General features: G+C 46.2%; 1 protein-coding gene across 4 annotated transcripts in view; it reads right to left on the bottom strand.

The window, feature by feature from the left end:
- Positions 1-16,703, bottom strand: part of NTN1 (netrin 1) — a 228,543-nt gene that overhangs the window by 208,035 nt on the left and 3,805 nt on the right. For 2 of the 4 annotated variants that reach the window (XM_053293536.1, XM_053293540.1), the window contains exon 1: positions 2,467-2,741. The exons of the other annotated variants lie outside the window; for them this stretch is intronic. The gene's annotated coding sequence lies outside the window, so the exon portion shown is untranslated. Of the gene's footprint in view, positions 1-2,466; positions 2,742-16,703 lie in introns of those variants that run through there. 4 annotated transcript variants of the gene reach the window in all.

The raw sequence follows: 16,703 nt of genomic DNA, 5'->3' as shown, positions 1-16,703 counted from the left end.
CTGACTTCGACGCAAACTCCACAGAAAGCAACGGGGCGTCTGCTGCCACTGGCCAGTGAGCGAATGTCAGTGCCACACACAGGGGTGTGAGCTCTCGCTGGCGTTCCCCGGCGCGAACCTACGCGCTTGCCTGAGGTTTAAGAGGCTGGCGGATGGGGCTGGCAGAGAGCAAGAGGGAGTGGCACTGCACGCGCGGGCCGGGAAGGAACCTGTGAGGAGGAGGAGGAGGAGAAGGAGGCGGCGGCGGCGGCAGGGAGCGAGCCACTGTACGGCAGCCCCTGCCCGCCTCGCTTTCGAAAAGTGCCACTTCATTGGATGAAGCCGCAGGGTGTCCCTTCAGAATGGGACTGACTACGAAGCCCAAGACCGGGGCGTTCAGCCCTGAAACATGCGAAGTCATACTCAAGTGGAAAGTGCTTCTGAGGGTGTGCAGAGCGCATGTCCATCGCTCAGCAACTCTCACACTTCCGGAATGGGTAAAAGCCCAAGAATTTAACAACTGGAGCCCACTTCATCAAGCGTTATTCTGAGTTGCTATCTATTTCTCTCTCTCTCTCTCACACACACACACACCAGGGTCTTTCAAGACAAAGAGTGAGCATTGCCAGTCAGGCTTGAGAGCACCCGCACCTCTCTTTTTAGAAGTCCTCGGGAGAAAGGGGGCGACACCACCACCCACCCACTCATCCCCCAGCGTAAAGTGTTTCCTCCAGAATAAGCTCCATTCCTTCCTAGTTGGTTGCTTAGGATTGCTGCCGGCCGGGAGGGACGGCGAAGGGATCCAGTGTCCGGGCAAGAGCAGTCAGAGAGTGGCAGCCTGCCTCACCCACGTCGTTTCAGGTGAGGTCCGCCCTACTCCGCTCTTGAACACCGGAGGCAAAAGAAGTTCTGTGGAAACCTCTGAGATCCATCTATTGTGCGCAAGTGCATTCCACGGAAATCCCTGGGGTTTGTTTCCGCGCAATGGGAAGTCTGTTTCCGTGGGACTGAATCTGCCTAACTCCAGTTGGCTCTGGGATTTTCTGCGAAGGGTTGCTGAGAGGCGGGTTAAAGAAGCAAAGACAAGCCTGTTGCAAGTCCTACTCTGCTGGACATGGGTTCCATGGGGACCAGAAAGACACGCTTCTAGTAGTCTGTTCAAAAGTAATTCTCTGCACTCCCTAAACGCACCTTGGAACCCCGACACTCCTCACACATTGGCCGGCCCTTCTGAACTTGGATTTATTCAGGCCAAGGGCCAGCCATCGCCGCAGAACATCCACTTCTTCAGTGGATCTCCTGACTTCAGTCTCAGTAAGGCCTACATTTAATTCGTGTGACTCTGAAGAGGAGTCTATGTGATCATTTGTTTGGTTCTGAAAACAAACCGTGTTTGCTAGAGGCAAAAGGTTCATCTGGGAGGAAAGGAAACACATTAAGTAAGGAAATGGGAAATGGATGAGCACGGGCCCAACCCACGACCTTATCTCACACAGGGCCAGGCCAGCCCTAACTGGAACATTTCGCTGTCTAAGACTCTTACTTCTCTGAACTCTACTCCGGAAAAATTCATGCTAGTCTTCAAGGAGCAACAGAGTGTTTGGTACCACATTACCGCAGCTACTCTTTTGGAAGTTCTTTCAGAGAAACTCCCTTCCTTCCATGTAAGTGGTTTCGGGTCGCAGCCCTGCAGTGATTCGGCTAACCTGAGACTTGTGGTTCTGGCTGCAAACGGATGAATGAGAGAAAGGGGCGGGGGAGGCACTAGTCTCAGCTCTATCTAAGCTACCGGGGCTGAGCCTAGTGGAACACCCTTGCAAGTCAATCACGAACCCGGTTCAGCTAAGGATGCATGCAGTCGTAATAACGCAACGTCCAATCGAAGATAGTGGCATTTACTTCCAAGTACGCTTGCATACATTAGACAGCGCTTAGCAAGAGACAGGTCAAGATCTGCAGATGGGGTCTCGGCATGATTATTCAAATGAAAGCCTGACGTGGGTTGGACTCAGTTGTAGAAGCCAAGGCAGCGAGCTCTGCAAATACACGGGGCCCTTCTCCAAGCAGGAAAACGCGCTCCCCTCACTGGGAAAAGGTGACAGTAGAACCATTTTGGAGACCCCATCTGAGTGTATTTATCAGATCTCGGGAACGGGAGACACCCTCCTTAAGAGAGTGGCAGGAGAGGGTTCAAGATCAAGGCACTCCCGACCCAGAGAAGTCCCCGTTCCTCCTCCAGGAGGAACCACGAGGATCGCGCGGGGATCCCGGCTCAGTTCCAGCCGGCGAGGTAGGTTTCCTCCTCGTCCCTAGCAGCAGCCAGCGCTCCCCCCGGCCCCTGCTCTGCTCCAAGGGCAGGAGGAGCGCGGAGGATCTCCCGGGGTCCCCTAGCGCCGATGCTCTCCCATCCGCCTCCGAATTTCCCATGGGCTGCACTGCTGCCAGCAAGCTCTCTCCCCCTCGTCCCTCTCGAGCTGCGCGTGCTACCTTAGTTGGCTTGGCAGGAGCTGGAGGGAGGGAAGTTGGTTGGTTTTCTCGGCCGCTCCGCAGGCAGCTCCCGGCGGGCTGGAATGGCTCAGGGGTCCCAGCCGGTGCCCATCGTCCGGCCCCAGTGAACGGCCAGACTCCGTGGCTGCCTGGAGCGAGTGAAGTGCCAGGCTTGGGCCGAGGTTGAGGTCATCCCGGAGGAGTGACACCCCGTGGGCTCGCGCGGGGGAAGAAACAACGACATCCACTGGCGGGATGGGAGGACACGGGGCGGGGGCGGCCGTGAAGCACTGGCGGGAGGAGGAGGAGCCTGCGGGAGGAGCAGGAAGGGGGAGTGCCCCAAAGATGGCAGGATCAGGCCCTTGCCAGAGCTCACCCCAGAGGGGGCCGGACTTGTGCAGACAGGCAGGGAGAAGTCCGAGTGAGCGGGAGGAGCTGGGGCTGCCGCCGAGGTTCCCCAGCCCAGACAAGAAGTGTGTGTGTGTGGGGGGGGGGGTGTCTCTACTGTATCTCAGGTTACCCGCTAAAGTCTCTCTCCTGTGCAAATACGGAGCTTATCTGCTGTTGCTCTGGAAGGGTGACTGACGCCCGGAGTTCGGGCATAGGTAGAGAATAGCTGCCCCTGGCGGAGTCCGGAGTAAGAGGAGTTTGGAGCAGACAGAGCAGGTCCCCGAAAGAATTTCGCACAACTCAGAAATACCGATCTGGCTGGGCTAAGCTAGCTTACTTGCGAGGACTCTCTCGGAAGCAGCCCTTCTAAGGTGGGGGGCGGGGAGGAGGAGGGTGCTGATCCCAGAGAGATGGCGACCATCTTCTTGCCCTCTCCAGGTAAAGTCAAATCTTCCCAAGAGCACACGGGCCTCTCGGTAAACGCTTAGCCCCAGAGAGGTTCAAAAGAGCCGTAAGATTATTCGCCGAAAATGCTCTCTGCCGCACACAGTTTCTTTCACTTAGTCTCTCACACACTTAGGCTCCTGTGTACACCCACCCACTCATTTATACTCTCTCACACACCCTTCCGACTTCACTGCCAAACTCCCCGGCCAGCAGGAATACCTACCGGTAAATGCTTAGCCCCACGAAGCACGTGTCCTGCAAACCTTCAGTCCTCATCCTTCCTCCCTGCCGGGCGAATTAAACATGAAAGGAGGGAAAGATGTTTGTTGCTTGCACATCTCAACATTAGCCATGCAAATTTGTCCAATACTCTTTAAATATCCTGCTGACTGGTTGCTTCTGGCAAATTAGAGTTTTATCTGAGTAACCAAGATGATTTTCTAGATGATTTTCTTTCACCTATCCCTATCTCTTCCTTGCCTTGCTTCGCCTCGCCTCTCCTCTCCTTTCCTTCTATGTTTAAAGCAGATTTGTAACCCTGCTGATTGAAACTGTTGGCTGTCAAATTCTGACAACCGGTGTGCTCTCTAAATCTGAAAAACTTATATCTTCTTGTCCTCGTCGTCTGCGTCGTCGTCTTCGAATACTTTTACATAAGAAATTCAGCTGCCTTTTATTATGTATCAATAACTGTGTGCTCACTACAATTATTTGGCATTCTAGTACGATTCATGTTGTCTTGGTAAACTCCAGGACTTGTATGGTGAAATCTCAGAGTCTCATCCAAGTAGGCCCTACCTTTCTCAACTTCACAATCGGCACCCAAGGACTGAACAGTGAAGTGTTAGACACAGGAGGAGGTTTGTATTCCATTACAAAACAATGAAGATCGGTAGCTGATTGTGTGCATGTGCGCGCGCGCCCGCAAGAGAGAAAAAGAATCCCTGTAGATTGGGTGTTCCCAGTGGCTGCCCGGTCTTATCATTGCTGAGACTGGAAGCTATAAAGTGCTAAAATCAGACACGCACTCCCCATCACCCCCACCACCTTTGGATCTTTTTCTAAGGCTGCAGCGCAGGGGACCAAACTTGCGTGGGAACCCACACCTCCAGCATGAAAGGAAGCCCTGGGTTTTGATTGTTTGTAACTGGGTGGGGACAGGCTGAAGTTGTTCAGTGAAGTGGGGAAGGCACTCTACATGTCCAGAGGCACTTTCATTAAACATTAAATTAAAAAGTGCCCAAAGTTGTCTAGGCGCTATGCAAACGTAACAACGTATAGGCAGACGCGATTGGTATAAGAGGAGGACTTTCCCCTCCCTATGGTGAAATTGGGAACTTGACTAGAACAAGTTCCTCACACTCACATTCGTTATTCAGACAGTCCAAACAGCCCGCCTGCCCCCCTTGAACACCGCAGTTCGTCTCCACTCGTGAAGTCAGGCTCCTTCTTTCTCATCTTTCTTTTCAAGCCAACCCATTGGCCAGGCTTAAGCGCCACCAACCCAAATGTCCTTAGTTAGACTGGGAGTGGGTGGTATTTTCTCCCATGAGCAGCCACTTCAGTGAAGGCCGACCACCCTTGAAAGGCTGGGCTGGGGCACCGCTGCACCACCACACGCGCACACGACGGCATCTAGCCGCAGCTCCTCGTGGGAATCGAACGGGAGGGACAAAGGAGGAGCCGCGCCCGTAGTTCGGAGAATCTCGTACCAAGGGGAAACGCACCTATCCACACTCGGAGAGGGACAAAAAGGGTGGCCAAGATAGGTCAGGCCATTAGGACTTGACTTTCCAGTCAAGGATAGGAACTGCGTTTTATCGCTGGTTAAACTCTTGCCTTGGGAAGTTCGTTAAGTGATCAAAGAAACAATGCAAACTTCTTGCAATTCCAGAGGGGCAGCGGTGTTACAGCAAACATAGCGGGAAGTTTTGTGGCATCATAATAAAGACTAAACAAATTATAGTGCTGCTATAAGCTTCTAGTAACTAGAGTCCGCTTCACCACATTCACACAACGTTTTATCCGCAGTTGGCAGGAGGGTGAACAGCGAGACCCAAAGGCCATGAATGAAAAAGGTGCAGTCTGAGACGCGTCGATGCCAAGCTCAAATGCATACAAGATCACCGCAGGGGCCACGGACAGCATAGAAACTGATGGCAAGAGCACCATCTTCCAAGTCTTCCTGCACTGATTTAACACCCAGAGTGGCCGAGAGACAGAAACGTTGGTCTTAGTTGTTGGGGTGAAACTCGCCCTTGAAAATCCGTTTACACTGTAGAGCCTCAACCCGCCACCGACTCCGGGCATGCTGAATACTCTGGCTTGTAAATGGAAAGGCGTTTGTCACCAAACTATCCGAATGAATAAACCGAGCAGTCAATACAGAGGTTCGCGGCGCAGTGTGGGGGTCGCTAAGTTGCAGCACGGACAGCATTCCAAAGAGAACATCAGGTCAACGTTATTAGATAATCTCCCAGTTCCAGCGCGCAGCCGACGCTGACACACGTGTACCTGCTTCTCATCCAGTTACTTTATTCCAAATCGCAGAACGTAGATGCTCTGTTTAAGAGGCCCGAGTCCCGCCCCGCCCTTCGCCGCGCTCAATCTCTCATTCCGACTTAGTTGAACTATTAATTAGTTAATTGTAAAGATATTAATCGACTAATCGCAGTAGAAAATCTAGCTATATGATCTAGTTAAAGTCAAGTATTATTGTTGCAGAGGGGGAAATGGAACATGTTCTTACCACGATCCTTAGCAACCCCTGCTAACTTGGCAAAGAGGCACCTTTTAACGTGGTGATTCTCTTTATTCAGCAGGGGGAGAGTAACTGGCCCTATCCACCCCCAGCACAGACCTCCTGTTGCTGGGGTCTATCTTATGTTTCTTTTTAGATTGTGAGCCCTTTGGGGACAGGGATCCATCTTATTTCTTTATTATTTCTCTGTGTAAACCGCCTTGATCCATTTTTTGGAAGGGCGGTATAGAAATCGAATAAATAAATATAATTAATAATAAGAATAAGAATAAGAATAAGAATAAGAAATAATGTTTGCCAAGCAGTAAACCTCACTGAGTCCATAGGTTGCGGTCCTATGAACGCTTACATTTGGATAAGCTCCGCTGAACTTTGTGGGATTTCCTGCCGATCTGAATCTCCTAGGAGGTCTTCAGTCTTAAGTGCGCGCCAACTCGTTCACCTTGAAGGCTTCACGACACTCAGTGCTTGCTTTGGTTGGATGGCGCTGGAGGTTTTACACCATCTGCACCTCATGTTAAGAAGGTATGGTGACTGCATTACTGTGAACAATCTGGATAATCCCAGGATGTTTTCAACGATAAATAACGTTGTAATTAGAAAACAATCGGTGATCTTGTAAACAGATCTCCAAAACACCCTCTCTTAAAATACAATCTGCAATTTATTCCGTTTATTTCCAACAATCCCACTCTCCCCCGCCCATACAATATATGTACATTTCTTGCCAGCTCCACCTAAGATGCCTGCCTAGAAATAGGAAATAATTTTTGCTTGCAGTTTTTCAAGGTTGGATTTTTAAAACAAAAACAAAAACAAATAAATCTCCTGCTAACTGGGCAAAGAGGCACCTTTTACCGTGGTGATTCTCTTTATTTAGCAGGGGGAGAGTAACTGGCCCTATCCAGCCCCAGCACAGTACCGTACCTCCAGTGACTGTTGCTGGTGTGCATCTATGTTTCTTTTTAGACTGTGAGCCCTTTGGGGACAGGGATCCATCTTATTTCTTTATTATTTCTCTTTGTAAACCGCCCTGATCCATTTTTGGAAGGGCGGTATAGAAATCAAAATATTATTATTATTATTATTATTATTATTATTATTATTAATAATAATAATAAATAGCCTGAGTTATATAGCTGAGTACTGGTGACACTCCTATTGTAAAGGTGTGTCTCGCTTGGAAATAAGTGTTCCAGGGAAATTAATAAAACTTACTTCCAAGTGACTGTGTTTAGACTTAGAGACAGAATCTTAACAGCACAAGCCTAACCACGTTTAATCGGAAGTCCCACAGTGTTCAGTGGGGCTTACATCCAGGTAAGAATGTCAGCCTTAATTACTTTGAACTTCGATCAAAATCAGTGGGGATTATTTCAAATTCAAACTCAATTTATTTGGGGCTGAAGTATAAATATATTGGCTATCCTGGATATCCGCATAATCATCTTTATATAAAAACAAACCCGACAGATCTCAAGACTCCACAACGTACACAAAGTTCTTTAAGCAAAGAGCAAGCATGCTAGCTTTTCCCATACTGTCGCTCGCTCCGCCAATCTCTTCCCCGAGCAAACCTCCAGATGCGGCTGGTCTAGGGGTCGGACTCTCGCAAATAGGACCTACTGTTGAATGCCTCTCGTACTCCATCTGTACGCATAAAATCTTGAACTGAAAACCAGAACTAAGTGAAAGGGTGTGTGTGTGTGTGTGTGTGTGTGTGTGTGTGAGAGAGAGAGAGAGAGAGAGAGAGAGAGAGATTCCTCCACATACACTTGTTGTCTTACACTGCCAACTGTCTCAGAGTGCTATCCCAAAAGTAGAAATGAAGGGACCCCTGGCGAGGGGTTGGGGGGAGACTGTCTGCCTCGGGGCCGTGTTCTGTTTCTGTTATTTACTGCTTAATTTAGCGCCCGTGATGCGCTCGGCGCTGTACGTCTATTCAGGAAGCAACAAGCGAAGGGACAAAAACCCCGTACTGCATATTTTTTGGCAGGAACTTCTGACTTCTGCCCCATCTCTGAACCGGCACTCAACTGGCTCCCCTTCCGAAGTAAACTGTCTGATTTGGCTTGAAAAGGCTTCAAGCAGCTTTCTTCTCCTCTCTTGCTTCAAACAGACATGTGTTGTCTGGTGAATTTAGGTGAGAGGGATTAGATTTACTTGACAATCCCGAGAGGGAGGGCGGATGAATGTACAGAAATTCTTCGAATTTATTAATGAGTCCTAGCCACTCATTTCGGCATAAGTCTCATTCCATTCGGCGCGATTTACTTCTGAATAAACGTGTATAGAATTGAGCAGCCCGAGAAACGCGGTGGACGGGAGGGGGGGACCTGGAATGTATTTTATTGCACACCGGAAGTGGGGGAAATATGGAGTTAAGCCTCTGGTATAGAGGGCCTAATTTGTGCCCATTCTCCCTTCCTCGGGATCCATAACGGTGTGGGGGGAAATCCACCACACAGCATCAGTCTAGCGCCTGTACCTCTTTAATCTCCCCACCCCGACCCCAACACTCCTAATCTTGGAGCATGATTTAATTTAACTAGATTATTTAGGGTTTGTTTGGTTTTTTTAAACTGGGACATTGTTTGGAATCTGAAGATGATGATGATGATGACGACTCCATTTTATCGACCGCCCCTTCATGGGTGTCTTTTACACTCGAATTCCTCTCAGAATTCACACCCTGCCGGGCTCAGGCACTCAGCAGTTCCCTAAAGGTCTGCAAGGGGCTGGCTTGTATCCCAGAGCAGGCAGAGTCTGCTTCCTAATGCCTCACAAGGGGCAAGAGATAGAAGTTTGCTCAGCACCATCGCCTACACTTAGGTGCCAAAGGGTTATGTGACTGGTGTGAGCTTAACTTGGTGCTCACACCTCTGTAAACAGGAGTTCTTCCGTACTTTCATTGCACTCCCAACAGATCCCCCAATCTTTTTGGACTTTATTCTGCATCATGCTTAGCCAGTGGTCAATTTAGCCTTGCATCTGGAGCTAACCAGTATTAATAGTTGTGGACGCCTGCTGTACCCCTAAGTCCAGCAGTTCCCCCAAGTGACAGGAGCTGCTTCTCACCAAGGACCTTGCCATGCAGCCAACCAGCACCTCAAAGCGGACCAGTTGGTCTCAGTTGCTCACTTGTTCTCCATACAGCCCTTGGGGTGCAATACAAGGGAGTTTGTTCAGGACTGCGGGAGAGAGCTGGACAGCTATGTTGCAGGTATCATTATTGCTTAGCATTTGTATAGCCCTTCTGAGTTTTCAAAGCACTTCACAAGCACTGTTGAAATCCTTGCAACCCTGGAAGCAAAGTATTATTATCCCTCATTGCAGCTGGAAAGATGAAACTGAGAGTGAGGGGGCTTGCCTAAAAGTCTTTTGGTGATTTCATGGCAGAGGCAAGATTCAAACGGAGGAAGTCTTGATTCATGTCTCAGTCTCTTGGCCACTATGCAAAATTTGTACCATATATACTGTATCTCCTGCCCATTCAGTACAATGCTGCTCAGGGCAGCTCACAAAATAATACATTCATTTCCTGGTGTAAAACACAACCTATATTCAGTTCCCAGTGTAAAGATGCCAGGTCCCCATTTCACAACAATGGTGTCCATTAAAACATCTATCCCAGATAAGTGACCCAGGGTTTCTCTGAAATCTCTGTTTGTATCTCGAAATGTTAAATGTCTCTAATTTGGAACCCCACCTCCTCCCCCACACTGGCCATACGTCACCACACTGGTGAAGTAAGGCTAGTTTTTCCCTTTCTTCCACATGCTGAATACTACCTGGCAGGTAAACTTAGAAATGAGATAATTAAGTCAGAACTAGTATATTGTAATGGCTAAGAGACACCCTGGTTTAAAGGATGATGATGGTGGTGGTGATGATCAGGGGCGTAACTATAACAGGGCAAGGGGAGACAGTTGTCTGGGGGCCCACTGCCTTGGGGGGCCTCCAAGAGGCAAGTCACATGACTGACTCCCCCAGCCGCACACCCGCCCGGGCTTCCTTCAGTTGTATATTCAGTGAGGGGGGCCTCTCATTTTAAAATCTTGTCTCTGGGCCCACTCCAACCTTGCTACGCCCCTGGTGATGATGATGATTATGATGATACTGATCTACATTACAGAGTTGTGATAAGAACTACAGAGGTCACTTGGCATCAATTTTCTCAAGTAACTATAGTTTACTTCACTTCTGCACTGTGTTGAAAACACAGTGGGGAATAAAATCAGCCGGCTGTGTGGACAGTACGGAAATTAACAATGTACTTCAGTTATTTCTAAATTAAATGTCTGCTGTTTGAATAGGTGCAAACCACACCTATGGTAATTCTAAACACTAATACATTCTGAACATTTGTACATGCTAATACATACTGAACATTTGTACAAGCTAATACATACTGAACATTTCTACATACACTTCTACATACTCAGTATGATCAGATTGGAGGAAAAGTTGATTTAATTCAGCCATGCCTAAGCTGGATGGATTCTGGACAGTTAATTTGGGGAAATAATAGATTTAGCTGCATATATGTGGGGAGCTCCAGGGAACATTACAGGCATCGTGGTGTAGTGGTTAGAGTGCTGGACTAGGACCAGGGAGACCTGAGTTCAAATCCCCATTCAGCCATGATACTAGCTGGGTGACTCTGGGCCAGTCACTTCTCTGTCAGCCTAACCTACTTCACAGGGTTGTTGTGAGGAGAAACTTAAGTAGTACAAGGAGCTCTGGGCTCCTTGGAGGAAGAGTGGGATATAAAATGTAAAATGTAAATAATAATAGTCGTAGTTACACCCTCCTGATCTTAAAAATAAAATAAAAACCACCCCACCCCACTAAATGCAGCCACTTTTCTCTGACTATGAACCAATTACTTGATATCTGTCCAATTTGAATGCTTGAACCTCATTGACTGGGCTTAAAGAAAGAGAGAGATTATTAATTTTTCCATATGCATCCTGAGTTAGGCTCCTACTTCCTCTGTGCTTAGTGAGATAATAGGGAAAGGTGCACAATGAACATGGGAGGCCTCCTCATACTTTCCTGTTTGCCTGCCTGCCTACTTGTATGCGAGATTTCCTTTCCTTTCCTTTCCTCCATTAAAGGGGCCTGATTTGCACATCATCCTGATATTTCTTGCTTCTTGGCTGCAGTAATGGGATGAACCAAGCTGACCTCTAGGGAGCTTTGTTTAAGGATGAAGCAATGTTTGTCTTGTCCAAACACCATGAATTTCCCCATGCCTCTCCAAGGGCCTTATAGTCAACAGATACAATATAACAAATGGTTTGCCATATTTTACCTTTTCAAAGGGAGAGAGAAAACTAAGCCAAATGTCTTTTAAGAAATCTAGTAGTGACAGGGTGCACCACGGTGAATGTGTATTGAGGGACTATAAATGCCTGGTCCATTTGTCACCCCATTTTCATTGAAATATTTCTACTTTCATTGAAATATTGAAAAGTGGCAATTGATAGCAAATGATTTATTACTCCAGTTGGATCCCAAGGATGGGAACTAAAATAAAGACTATAGTTTCGAGCATCCTCCCGCCCCAAGCTTTGGGTACTGAAAATGTGGGGGACAGACCACCCACATGATAACCCACCTTTTGTGATATCCTTTTAACATAGATGTGAGTGATCCTGATCTTAAAAATATTAGATGGACATAGGTCTCATGGACATCAGTGAGGTCCACCTTCAAGTAATATCCATGATTTAGAAAAGTCACTTACACCAGTGCAGAAGGCAGGACAAAAGCGAAACTCAAAATGCTGTAGGTCATGTGCAACATGATTAAATTGACCAATGCATGACACTCACATTGGAAATAAAATCCAAATGTTATATGAATGCAATATTGATTGCCAGCCACTTATGTCCACTCCTCACTTTATGCTACCATCTTCTTAATCAGCATTTTTCTAATTATGCAAATATAATGTGGAACTGTGCCAAAGTCTTGCACATGCCAATAGACATTGTATTCAGTGCATATATGTTGCCACTCTGAAAAAATAGCAGTTATAGTTAAGCACCGTTATTCTTCTTACAGTCCAGTAGCAACTTAAGAAGCAGAACATTTGCATTTATTATGGCATTGTCAGATGAATGAAGTGTGATTCTCAGTTGGTGGACACACACACACACATAAGCAGAGAGAGAGAGAGAGAGAGAGAGAGAGAGAGAGAGAGAGATGCGGTGGGGTATGTTATTGGCTACATGGCTAGCTTTCCAGAGTTCTTTACACAGTTGCCATCAGGATAAGTGATGCAGATCAGTTATTTGGGAGAAAGTGTTTTCCTAGACTTCTGAACCAGGTTAGGAGCAAATGCCAACTCACATATACCTTCTATCAATCAATGCAAGATAAAAGGTTTCTTAATCTTTTTGATTCCAGGAACTGACTGGCTACTTTCCCAAATTGATATGGACACCAGGCTAATGTTGCCACAAACCAGCACCAGTCCATGGCCTGGTGTTTGAAAAATACTGCCATAGAGGAAGATGCATCTCCCATGCCTGAGAGAGCCAGGGTTACATTGTAGTGGATGCGACTGGATAGAAGTAGGCAGCTCCAGTTGCCTACACATTGGGTGGCTTGTCTCTCAGAGGTGGTCCTATCTTTCAGCCTAACCTAACTCACAAGCTTATTATGAAACTAAACTTCTGCTCTGAGCCCCTTTGGAGAAGATCAGGCAACAAATGTAATTATTAATAATTTCCCATGTCTGCCAACCCAGTTCTTCCACCAAGAAAGAACGTGAAGCTGGCTTGGCATGAAGCTGGCTTAGCATGAAGTTCACTCCATATTCCATTTTCACTGAAATATTGAGAAGTAGCAATTGATAGCAAATGGTTTATTTACTCCTGTTGGATTCCAATTATGGAAATTAAAGTGAAGGTCACCATTTGCCATATCCTCTTCCCGCAGGCTTTGGACTAATAGCACAGTGCTTCAGTCTGAACCACTATTTCCATGTTAGGGCTTCACTAAAATGTAGTTCCTCTGTCATCCACTCAGAATGGAATACCTTTGCCCCATACAGGTTGGATTCACTTTTACAGTAAGCTTTTAAGCTAGCATCTGAGGCACCTTCATGACTAGATAAATGTCCTCGTTGAAGAAGATCCATGCAGGGGCAGACCCATAACTGAACAGATGTGTGCTCTGCACACGGGACACAGATTGGGGCCAGGGGGAGGGAGCCGCCATGCTCACTTGCCTCCACAACCCCCACCCACCTGCCACTCACCTGCTTCCGTGGCATGGCCACTCACCCACCACTGCTGTTGCCCCTGCTTGCCTCTGCCAGCCATGATGCAGTTTAATGACTTCACTGCCCTGGCACCTGTTACACTAGAATGGTCTTGTGCCAGGGTGGTGACAACAATAACAACAACAAAAATATTTATATACCACTTTTCAACAAAAGTTTTCAAAGTGGTTTATATAGAGAAATAACAAACAAATAAACAAGATGGCTCCCTGTCCCCAAAGGGCTCACAATCTAAAAAGAAACTTAAAATAGACACCAGCAATAGTCACAGGAGGTCCTGTGCTGGGGGTGGATAGGGCCAGTTACTCGCTCTCCCTGCTTAATAAAGAGAATCACCACATTAAAAAGGTGCCATTTTGCCCAGTTAGCAATAGCAGGGATTTGCCCATCCTTATACCATGTTGTAGTTGGCAAAGGGAGGCAAGCTGGTGGTGACAGTGGCAGTGAAGGGGGCTGCAGAGGCAGGCAGGTGGATGGGTAGACTGTGGAGGTGAGCAACACGTAAGTGGTGGCAGCAGTGGTGGTAGCAATGAGGGACCACCAAAAAATCTAGCCACAGGAAGCCACCAATATCACTACACCACTGAACCCAGGGTTCCATTTCCAAAGGGCAGTAGAGCTGATTTTGAGACTGGTCAAAGACAGCGAGGATGACTGATTCCATTATAAGTGGCAAAACAATTGTTTAATAGGGCTTGCACTGAATCGGAACAATAATCAGGTCCCATTTTCTACAGTCGCTATTGGCGACATTTGCATGTATTGGTTTTGATGCAGAATTGCTAATATTGGAATCACCCAATATACAATATGTCATGTACTATACTGGACTGCATTGAACAAGAAATAGTGATCAAATGGGCTGTTTTCATGCTGCTTGTCTCTGTTGCTAATGTCACAAAACTTGCTTGTCATTGAATCTGATGATGATGTGCCATGAATGGAAAATCCTGGGGCAGGGAGAGGTGGGAGAGAACAGTTATATGACTGACATCCCTGTTTCAGATCAATGCCTCTTCAGGCACTGCCTGCTTCTCAGATACCCTTGCACTTCTGCATGGAATAGGGGTGGTATCAAGCCCTAAGATGAGTCCACCATCAACTCTAAGAGCTTTACTACACCTGAATATTTCATCCCATTGCAACAATATTTTCATAGAAATTTTGATAATTTCCTATTACATCCTATGGGCTGATCCATCAACTTCTGATACTGATAAACTTGTTTATTCAGTGCTGGTTGGTAAAATTATTGGTTGCATGAGCCAATAATCACTTGCATTGATATCAGATCTGATAATTTAATCAATGCACAGCCCTATTGTTTAATAATATGATTCAGTCCAGCTAAGAGATCTGGAAGAAGAATGTGTAAGCTTAAAACTAGTTTGACTCAGCAATTGCAGATACTGTATATTCAGAATAAGAAATGTATGTGGTGTAAATAATATTTGAGATAAAGATGTTTTCCAGTTCATTATCTATTCCTTGATTTACTTGCAATTTCATATACATAAATTCAGAACTGACTGCTCAGTTTTCAGAAATCAGTAGCACATTGGTATTGTTGAAAAAGTAGACTGAAAATCCTAAAATCATTTTCCAATTGTGTGTGAGTTTAGTATTACACAACTGTCTGCTTGCTTATCAGATGGACCATGCTCAGAATCAGGAATAAAGGTGCTCTCTTTTTTAGCTGAGATTCCAAAGCAAAGTGAAACCACCTTTTTTTTTTTTTAGCACATTACATGAAAGTGGTGTTGCCAGTCAGTTTTTGTTTTTCAGCTTGGCACACATTTAAACCAAAGCAGTTTGATCTGAGCTGTGTGCACTCAACAGGAAGTTGCTCCCTAAGGAGTGTACCTTTATGGCATAATTCTGTTAATTTATATTTTGCTTTTTTAAAGTGTACACTTAAAAGACCTTAAAAATGTAATGTGTGAAATCTTGACCAAGGGGTCAGATTACATTCCAATCACTGGAATGTGTAAACCAGGACTAAGCAGAAACTAAACCAAGGTCCACAGGACTGGTGCTGACAAGTCAGCAAGGCACTTCTTATTTAAGCAAGAGTACATAGCAAGAGTGCATAGTCAGGATCACTTTAACACAAAGAACTATGAAAAAAAGTCTGCTTTGTACATTTAACACACATCAATGGACCAGAGGGATTCTAGCAAAAGATAAGTCAACCCACTCTGGAAGCAAATTACTCTTTGGCTGATATTTATGATTAAATAAATTGCACCTGGTAACAACATACAGACCCTGTCTCTCAAATTCTACTTCTCAGGCATGAATCTAGCTAACACAATTGTTTGCCATTGCTGTATAACAGATAGTAACTATCAAGTATACTATATACAAGATCATAATGATTTCTTATGTATTTACTCTTCCCTGGAAAGCTCAAAGCAACTTTTCTCCCAATGATCTCATGTTCAGACACCAATCAGGCCCACACCTGCTTAGTTTCAACAATGCTAAGTTACTCCCAGACCATTAATTGGAACTCATCATAGTACTATTAAGCTGCAAGTAACCACTTCCACTAATACGGGACATCTCAAGAACCAAACCTTTCTAATTGTCTCAGGTAACAGAAGACTACACAACCTCTGATGAAAGCAAATCATAGTGTACCACAAACCAGCGGGCAGAACTAGAGCGCACCAATTAATGTTTGAGACATTAAGAATGTTGTAGATGCACCTGGAAGGGTCTCCTTAACTTTTCATTTCTAATCCTCATTCAAAACCACTGGGCATTTCTAACCACCTGCCAGCAAATATGTAGGGGCAGAGGTATCAGAGCAGTGCAGTCTCATGTTTCTTCTGGGGCTTTGTTGTTTCAACAAAATGGGCTGTACTCATTTTCCAAAGGAGTGGGGAGGAGAAGCATAAGTAAACCACAATGTCTAAGAAATGGAGAAAGTGATAGTTGTGATGCCTCAACTTAGCTGTTCATCCAGCTCCTTTACCTCCGTGATAATTTACAATATTCATGTAATCACAACCATTCTACTTGGTGATCAGGGCTCAAGTTCTAAAAAGCATGACAACTCACTGTTTTAGCATTAAGAAACACTCGTGGGGCAACACCTGCCGCCGGGATCTCTGGGGCTGGTGTTTTGGAGGTGCTTCCCAAAGCCCAGTGAGGGCCCTAGTAGTACCTGAAGGGGCCACCGAGGTTCTGGGTCTTGATCCCAGACCTAGAAAATAAGGCGAGCCCCTCTTACAAAATAGCAGCTTCAAAGGCTTCCAAAAATGCACTCTTCCCCCTAACTTCGAAATACCACCGCGCGACCAAATATACCCAATATATCCTGCCCACATTCTGCAC

Source organism: Hemicordylus capensis, chromosome 2 (genome assembly GCF_027244095.1).
Source record: "Hemicordylus capensis ecotype Gifberg chromosome 2, rHemCap1.1.pri, whole genome shotgun sequence".
Lineage (NCBI taxonomy): Eukaryota > Metazoa > Chordata > Lepidosauria > Squamata > Cordylidae > Hemicordylus > Hemicordylus capensis.
This window is presented reverse-complemented; position numbering and strand designations above follow the sequence as displayed.